This window comes from Pipistrellus kuhlii, unplaced genomic scaffold (assembly GCF_014108245.1).
Source record: "Pipistrellus kuhlii isolate mPipKuh1 unplaced genomic scaffold, mPipKuh1.p scaffold_m20_p_13, whole genome shotgun sequence".
NCBI lineage: Eukaryota > Metazoa > Chordata > Mammalia > Chiroptera > Vespertilionidae > Pipistrellus > Pipistrellus kuhlii.
Genome location: NW_023425438.1, coordinates 14964455 through 14973570, shown reverse-complemented (window position 1 = coordinate 14973570; position 9116 = coordinate 14964455). Strand labels below are relative to the sequence as shown.

General features: G+C 44.0%; 1 non-coding gene across 1 annotated transcript; it reads left to right on the top strand.

The window, feature by feature from the left end:
• The first annotated feature begins 7828 nt into the window (after positions 1-7828).
• On the top strand, positions 7829-7961 carry LOC118717868. Its single transcript, XR_004987629.1, has one exon. It is a non-coding gene; the product is annotated as a U11 spliceosomal RNA (small nuclear RNA).
• Positions 7962-9116: the final 1155 nt, after the last annotated feature.

Below are 9116 nucleotides of genomic sequence, written 5' to 3'. Positions count from 1 at the left end.
CGTGTGCAATGGATACTCAGGTCTCCACCTGAGATGCATTTCCCAAATGATCACCAGCATTATCTTGTAATGGACAATGATTTTATGTGTAGGAACAAAGACTAACTTTGGTTTAGAGATTGGGCTATTCCGCCATCTTCTAACAGTAACCATGACAATTGCACACAGAAAGCATTTCAATGATACGCTTGCATTTTTACAGGCATTGTCTCACTGACTCTCTGTAGCCAAGTCTTATAAGCCGTGTTTATAAGCCAGGGAAAGGAGAGTTAAGCCTTTTGGCCAACATCACAAGAAGTAAGAACTTTACGGGTAGGTTTCCAGCTTTTCAAATCCAATATTTATACACAACGCTGGATGCAGTTTGCCGTGGAACAACTAGAAATGCCAACTGGAAGGTTGTGGCCAAGGTCATGGGTTGTGTGCCCAGCTGGCTCAGTTAGCCACATAGAGAAAAGGACTGTATGTTTCACCTTCATCCTTTCCTGTGCATGTGATTTCACAATTATGTCATTGGGATTTCAGGAATCAAACTTTATTGAACATCTCTTTTATGCCAGGCTCTGTACTTGGTGTTGTAAATACAATTCTGCCTTCAAGAAACTTAGAATTAAAAAAAATTTTTTTTTGTTTAAAGTATTGCATATAGTAGTGCCTATAACTCATTTTTTTTCCCCATTGACTTTCCCTCAGCCTCCCCTATGCTCTGTCACTTGTCCTCATCCTCCCCTCTCCCTGCCAGTGTCTTGTGTCCATTGGTATGCTTATATGCAGGCATACAAGTCCCTCCTCCTCAAAACTCTCCAGCCTTCCCGCTGTAATTTGACAATCTATTCTACCTTTACTGCCTCTGTATCTATCTTTTTGTTCATCAGGTTATAATGTTCTTTATTTTTTATAAACAAGTGAGATCATGTGGTATTTTTCTTTCATTGCCTGGCTTATTTCACTTAGCATAATGCTCTCTAGTTCCATCCATGCTGCTGCAAATGGTAAGAATTCCTCCTATTTTATAGTAGCATAGGATTCCATTGTGTAGATGTACCATAGTTTTTTCAATCCACTCATCTGCTGATAGGCATTTAGGCTGTTTCCAAATCTTAGCTATGGTAAATTGTGCTATTATGAAGATAGGGGTACATATATCCTTTCTGACTGGTATTTCTAGTTTCTTGTGATATATTCCTAGAAGTGGGATTACTGGGTCAAATGGGAGTTCCATTTTTAATTTTTTGAGGAAACTTCATACTGTTCTCCACAGTGGCTGCACCAGTCTGCATTCCCACCAGCAGTGCACAAGGGTTTCTTTTTCTCCGCATCCTCGCCAGCACTTGCCATTTATTGATTTGTAGATGATAGCCATTCTGACAGGTGTGAGATGATATCCGCATTATCGCTTTGATTTGCATCTCTCGAATAATTAGACTTTGAGCATGTTTTCATATGTTTCTTGGCCTTCCTTCTGTCTTCTTTCAAAAAGTATTTATTTAGGTCTGCTGCCCATTTTTTTTTTTACTGGATTATTTATCTTCCTTTTATTATGTTGTATGACAAGAATTTCAGACAAACAAGTAAGTACAATGATAGAGGCACACAAGGGCATAGATGGAGTCAGGTGAGACATACCTAATTCCTAATGGGGCTGGGGTCAGCAAAAGTTTCCAGAAACCTCCTGACTGACCACACAAACCTTGAAAACTAGTTAGCTAGGGTAGCTGGAGAAAGCTGGGGAAAGGCTTTGCAGGAAGAGGCAGACATGTGTGACCGTGTAAGAATTTGGCATAGCTGGGCAACAGCAAGTGACCTGGCATGGTGAGAGCTCGGAGTAGACAAGTGGAGATGGGAGAGGTAGGCAGGGTCCAAACTGAGCGTGGCCTTGGGGCCCATGATAACAAGTTCAACTTTCTCTTGATTGTTTTAGTGAGCTGAGGGGTAGGGGTGTATATTTCATAAAGATTCCTTGAGGAAATCATATGGAGGAGGAACAGTTGGGGAGCAGGCTGGAAGCAGAGCCCTGGAGGTCCCAAAGACTGGCAGCAGGGGAAGAGATCAGGAAGGGACATTACCAAAGGCCCGATCTGTTCAGTGTCATGAAAAGCCTTCTGTGTGCCTGTCACTGTGCTAGGTGCTCTTCATGCATTATCTCAAATCTCTCTCACCCCAACACCAGGAGGTGGGCATAGACTGTTCTCATTTATAGACGGTAAAACGTAGGCTGTGTCACACAGCTATAAATATTGGAGCAGGCCTTTCAACTCAGCCCTTAATTAACTCCAGAATCTCTGTGCTTAGCCACTCCATCATATTACATTTTATCAAGGATTGGCCTCATTCAGCATAGAGAACAAGGTCTTTGTCTAAGATACAAGGATTCTTCAGACTAAGTAGCTCAAATTTTTTCTCTCCATTAGATAGGGATAAGAAAAGGGATCCTCTGTATTACAAGCCAATAATTAGTAAGGATTCCACAAGTGGCTTATCTAAAACAGACTGCAGGCTCTGTCTTGTGACATAGCCAGGATACAACAGGGAAATTCTTGTTTGGCCAGATGTGGCTGGGATTGGCAAGAGCTCAGGAACAAGATGAAGTGGTAACCTATGCTTATTTGGATCAGTTGTAGAAATTCCCTTCTTGGAGACTATCACTCTGTGCCCTGCCTAGCTGTATCCTCACCCCCACCAGAGGGTTCCAGTGGAAGCAGGGACATTACAAAATGGGCCAATGAGCTCCTTCTGAAGATTTAGGATGGCAGACTGGAAGGAAGGGGCGTGGAGGTCCTCTCTCCAGTGGATAAAGCTGTAAGATGAAAAATCAGGAGCTGTTGGTGTCCGGGTTTTCTACCAGGAAGAGAAACCTGGACTTCAGGGAGGAATGGGAACTTGATCTCCTGTGGGCAGAAGCAGAGACTGGCAGAGATGGGGCTCCTGGTTTAGTTGTGTGTGAGGTCCAGCAGCATCCCAGCCTTTCTGAAGATTGGATTCTTGGATTTTTCCTCGAATCCTATAAATGCCCCCAGTATCCATCCAATGCAATATTTTCTTTACTTAAGCTAGTTTGAGTTTGTTCCTAATTTATCAACTCCACCCCAAATCCTCTGAATGGTAATTGGTCCCTAGTTTCAAAAGGAGAATGAGTTGGGGGGAGATAAAAGGTGACTATTGAGTGATAAAACCACCTCAGTGTGGGCAACTATACATAAAGGCTCACACAGGTGAATAGGGAATCTCTCAGCAAGAGAACTGTTTATACCACGTCTGTTTGCAGCTGCTTTTCAAAGAGTGGGTCATTAGCTTATGTAGCCCGACTGGCGAAATGGGTTTGCTACTTCTGATTCCACATTGTAGTTGGATATCCGAATGAGGGGGATTCTAGAGAGTGCCAAGTAACTGCCCTCCGGTTGTAACAATGGATTCATCTTCAATTTCGTCCAACTTCCCATGTCTGAAACCAGAACTTGCCCAGTGGGGACAGCTCATTGATTCGTGTATGTGGGCTGGGGTGTAATCACAGGGGAGCTCCAGGGTTACTACAAGCCCACTGCAGGGAGTCAAAAGCAAGGAAACAAAGTTAAATCATATTCTCCAGGGACCCAGGAACAAGGCACAAAGCCCAAAGGGTCTCAAACAGGACACAAAAATGGAACAAGGGGTAAGAATAAGAAAGAAAACTAAAGTAGACCACCTAAAAATGTGGCTGCCAACGGTACTGGCATGTCCAAGATTCCCTTTTTATTAACAGACTCACTTTGCCCAGATGGCATGGCTCAGTGGTTGAGCATCAACCTAGGAACCAGGAGGTTCTATGCCCAGGCAGGGCATATGCCTGGGTGCGGGCTTGATCCCTAGTATGGGGCATGCAGGAGGCAGCCAATCAATGATTCTCTCTCATCATTGATGTTTCTATCTCTCTCCCTCTCCCTTCCTCTCTCTGAAATCAATAAGAGTATATTTAAAAAATAAAAGACTCACTTTTCATTGATGTACACTGACTTGTGTACATAGGCCAATTTAGATTAAAACACTGATTACAGATGGACAATTCTAGCAACCATCCAAGGATATGGTTACCTAATGTACAATGAACCATGGTTTTGGGGAGGACCTGGTGTGTGCACTCAGAGGGGGCAATATGGAGGGCATCATGTTAAGCAAACATTCTTATGTGAATCCTTAGTCCCAGGAAGTCCTCTCCTTCCTTACCTTTCTTTGGCCATAGAAGCCACACAGCCATGAAATGGAACACATTCGAATAGTGTTCCATGCTCTGTCAATTAGTGTTAAAGTGACAGATAGGGAATTTCATAAAACATCTTTATTGATCCAAACATTTGGCTAGTGTTGGTGAAGATAACAAACATTATCTGGGCTCTTATGGAGGCTCATCATTGGGTTCTGTCCAGAGAAGCCAAGTCAAAAGCCAGTTGCCTATTATTTCTCAGGGTTATGGAATGTCAGCTCTCACCTATCGCAGAGGTTCATGAGTGTGGCAACAATTAGAATTGCCTGAGGACTTTTATTTATCTACTCAGGAGTTTTAAACAGTGCTGATGGCTGGATCTGACTAATGAAATAGCACCTTCAAAGCGGGGGAGAAGGGGGGTAATTCAGGCACTGTTGCTTTTAAAGCCCCCTCATGAGGCTCATGTGTCATTAGGGATGAAAAACATTCAGGAATTCAAATTCCTTTACTTTTAACACTAGAGGCCCAATGCAGGAAATCTGTGCAAGAGTAGGCCTTCCTTCCCCCAGCTGCCGGCACCAGCTTTCCTCCGTCACCCAAGACCTGGGCTTCCCTCACAGCTCTGGCTTCATCTGGAACGTCATTCGGAAGGACGTCTGGTCTAATTAGCATATTACGCTTTTATTATTATAGATGAGAAAACCAGGACTGAGGAGTCTGGGGACAGTTCTGAGCTGTTCGGTCTGCTTGGATGTCTTGTGTGCCTGATAAGCCAGAGCCCTAAACAGCAATCAGTCCAGGTCAGCTCCTTCCTGCCAGGTAGCTGGGCTGCACCACTTGCCTGCTCTTCCACTTCCTTCCCCTCTGCTACCCATTTCTCAGTCAGAAATCTCTAAAGTCTCTCTCCAAAGCCCCACTCTCCTAACTTACAGACTTGGTGGATGAGCTAGGGCCCGAAGTGCCTTGCCCAGGACCACCCATGGAGGAGCGGTGTCCAGCGTTCCATGTGCTGCCCCCACAGCAGCAATGTGCTGACCTTGCGCTCTCACCAGGGGGATGCTGGGAGGCTTGTTCATATTTAATCCTGCTTCAAAGTTCAAATTGGGACATTTAAAACAGGATTAGTTGCAACTTGGGCAAAGCTAGGAATTTGGGGATTTTGTTAATCCCTTTTTATTTGGTAAGCTAACTCATTGTGATGATGGGGGGGTGGGGAGGGAAGGGGTAGATGGGGAGGAAGGAACTGGGCTGGGGCCAGGATGAGGCCAGCAGAGGTGCAAAGTTGAAGAAGGTGCTCGCTCTCAAGGTCATGCACAGGCCTCCTTAAATTTTGTGACCTTTGCTCCTCACTTGCATTACTCTCTAGACCTGGCTCAGGGGCAGGAAGAGGGAGGGGAGAGGAAGTGGAAACATTTTACCCAAGCCTAAGAGCTCAAACTAGAATTTGTTCCAAGTTAAATAGAGTTGGAATGCTACTATGCCGGTCTTAGCCTGCCTGAGGCACCACATCCAGCTCAAAGACCAATGATCTCCAACTTAGGAAGGGCCAGAGCTGGGACACTCCTGAGGATGCCAGGCGGCGCTGAGGGGAGTTCACCTTGCTCAGCGCTTCCTCCTGCTTCACCAGCTGGAGCCTCTGGGTGAAGGTGGCCCCCGGAGAGGTGAAGAATAGAGAGTCCTGAGCATCAGCAAGTCTAAATATTCAATTTGTTTGTTTTGTTCCTTTGCCTTGAGAAGTAGCTTCAGACACCAGCCTGGGTCTCAAGGCTTTGCCTTGTTCCCTGCGTGGCAGGGCAAGGAGTGGGATTTCGGGCCATGGGAACGCCTCTCCTCTCACGCATGGAAATGATCACCCTTGAGGTCCTCTCTGATCCCAGAACCTGTAATTAGAGCTTCGCAGCCTTTGTCCGGGGTGAACGACACAGTCCTTGGGCAGTCAGCACCCACGGAGCCATATCGGGTTTTACTGAGACCCGGGATGGGTACCTAACTTCGTCTGCCACGGAAGAATTGCACATCCCTCCAGGCTCATGCACAGGGTCTCCCCTTTTCTGAGATGCACGTCACAGCCTCCCTCACCAAGAAGGACGCTTGATTACTCTCCTCTGACATTTCCTGTGTTGCTATATTAAGTATATTAATATTGGAATGAACAGACGAAGGCTATTGATGGAAAGACTGGTAAAATCCGAATGAAGTTTGCAGTTGAGTTAGTAATAATGTACCAGTGTTGATGTCTTAGTTTTGATAAATGTACCCTGGTTAAGTAAAATGTTAACATTAGGGACAGCTGGGTGGAGGTTATATAGTGGATCTTTGAACTATCTCTGCAATTTTTCTATTAATCTAAAGTTATTCCAAAATTTTAAAAATATTTAAAAATGCGTTAGATGTTTTATCATGTAGTGAAGTTAATAGACTGAGGTGTTGGCATAAGAATCTCAACCCAACTGCTTGTGAGTTCTTGAGCAAATAACTTGTGTCTGTTTGTTTGGCTCTGGAAGGGAGATAACACCCAGGTGGTCAGGGCTGATACTTGTCCACCAACATCGGTCCTCCCACAGTAATGGAGCATGGCTGCCCACCTTGCAATTACTTACGGTTCAGGTGGCTATTTTGCCAATGGCCAAATACGTGATCAGACTCTGGAAGCCAGTGCCGGAGTTGGCTCATGCTGGACACATTGCTCTAGATAGGAGGGAACACACATCAGCGGGGTGGTGGTGGAGCTGGGGTTAGAGGGATAGTGATTACGGTGCTCCATACGAAGTCATTGGGGAGCTTTAAGAAAACCCAGATGCCTAGGCCACACCCTGGGCCCATAAAACCAGAACCTCTGAGGGCAGGACCCTGGATTATTATTATCCCCCCCCCCAAGCTCTCCAGGTGTGACTGCAATGTGCACCAAGATGGAGAACTAGAGAACTAGGTGGTCTTTAAATTTCTCTCCACTCTCGAGCTTCTGCATAGAGCAAAAACCATGCTTTCGGACTTTAGAACGTGTATCCATATCAATCAATAACGGGTGTTTGTGAATAATGGGTGTCTGGACAAAGTCTGGAAGCCTCACATTGTAGGCTCACGTAGGAGGATTTGGGAAGTAGTGATGTTTCCTCCTTCTGACCCCTTGCCAATCTCGCCTTACCCCCTACTCACTGAGCAGAGCCAGCATGATTTTCCAAATGCAGAGACTCACCATGCTTCTGAGCCCTCCTTTCCTGACTGGGAGAAATAATTAAATGGACTTCAGTAAGGCAATAGAGAGTGGGGTCAAGAAAGAACTTTAACCAAGACAAATATGACCATTTAGGAAAATACAAATGCTACTTGCATGTGTCCATAACAGTTGGAAAAATATAGGCAAGCATAAAGAATAAAATTTATAATAATTTTATAATATCAATGTCAGAAATACAACTATTAACATTTTGGTCTATGTGTTTAGTTACTCTCTTATATTTATGAAAAGTAGGATGATGATGAATGTAAAGTTTTTGATCCTGCTTTGCCATTTGTTATTAATGTTTTGCACCAAAAATTGTTGAAATCCTGACTTGAATGTCTACAATAATAGTTTATCATATGGTTGTCCCATATTTTACTTAACTGTTTTTTATATCAATAAATGTTTTTCCTTTTGAAATTTACTTTTAGGGCTCCTGCCATGAGTAGTATACATAAAGCAGCTTGATTGCTCTATGTAGAATTGACATCAAGAGATTTTTGGAAGCATAAGCTTTTGCTATCTGGGCAGCTGGTGATTGTTGGTTTTGGTGCCCACCAGGGAAAAAAAAAAGAAAATTTCCTTTTAGAAATTTATTTTTTGAATGGATATCTTTAATCAAAATGCCTTTAAATTCCCTTTTTGTGGAGTGTGTGTGTGTGATAACAGGGAGCTCATTTCCATGTACAGCCATAATCTGCTCATGGATATTGTTTGGGAAAGTCTTGCTTGTTTTCTTAAAGAGATCTGGAGGCCTTAACAAATACCTATGTTTTCCTTCTATTCATTTCATATATTTTGGTCCAAAAATTTCACAATTCCATTCCCACCCTGGCTATTCCCCAGGGCTGTGAGCAAGAAAGAACAATATTTTGTAAAGGGCAGCGATTGTAGTCTTTTCTTGGCATGTTCCCCTAGAAAGCACTACACTTAGGGCTTTGTATAAATAAATAATACAAATATAGATCTTGTGGGGTAGGGCTCTTGCCTGCTGTTTTTCTGGAGCCTAAATATTGTTGACATATTTATAAGTTGAGGTTGGTTTGAGCTTTGAATTAGAACCAAGTAGAGATGTTTGAGTATTTGAATGAGGACCCAGTAGATATCAGTAGATATTAATTTTCACAGAAGACATTTTTTTTTAATTGAGGAAGAAGATGATGAAAAGTGAAGGGAAGTAAAAGGGAAATGAGAATGAATAAAAGGAGAAGATGAGGTTGCAAGGGCCCTAAAAAACAAGAACAACTGGGGCTCAATTTATTGTGCATCCAAGGCCCCAGGGATCCTGCTAAAATGAAGGTTCTGACTCGGTGGGTCCGGGGCAGGACCCAGGATTCTGGGCATCTCTCAAGCTCCATGTGAGTCTGACGCTGCAGCTGCAAGGACCTCCTCACCTGAGAAGTGGCCTTTTTGTGATAGAGCTGGTGCAGAGGCCCTCTCTCTCACTGCTTTGGCACTGGGTCTTTCTCATACCTATTACCTTCTTGGTCACTGATGGTGCTTTTTATCTTCATGTAAAAAGTGAGAAAGCTTTGCCCGGCCAGTGTGGCTCAGTGGCTGAGTGTTGACCTATGAACCAGGAGGTCATAGTTTGATTCCCAGTCAGGGTACATGCCCAGGTTGTTGGCTCAGTCCCTTGTAGGGGGACTGCAGGAGGCAGCTGATCAATGATTGTCTCTCATCATTGATGCTTTTTTTCCTCTCTCTCTCTCT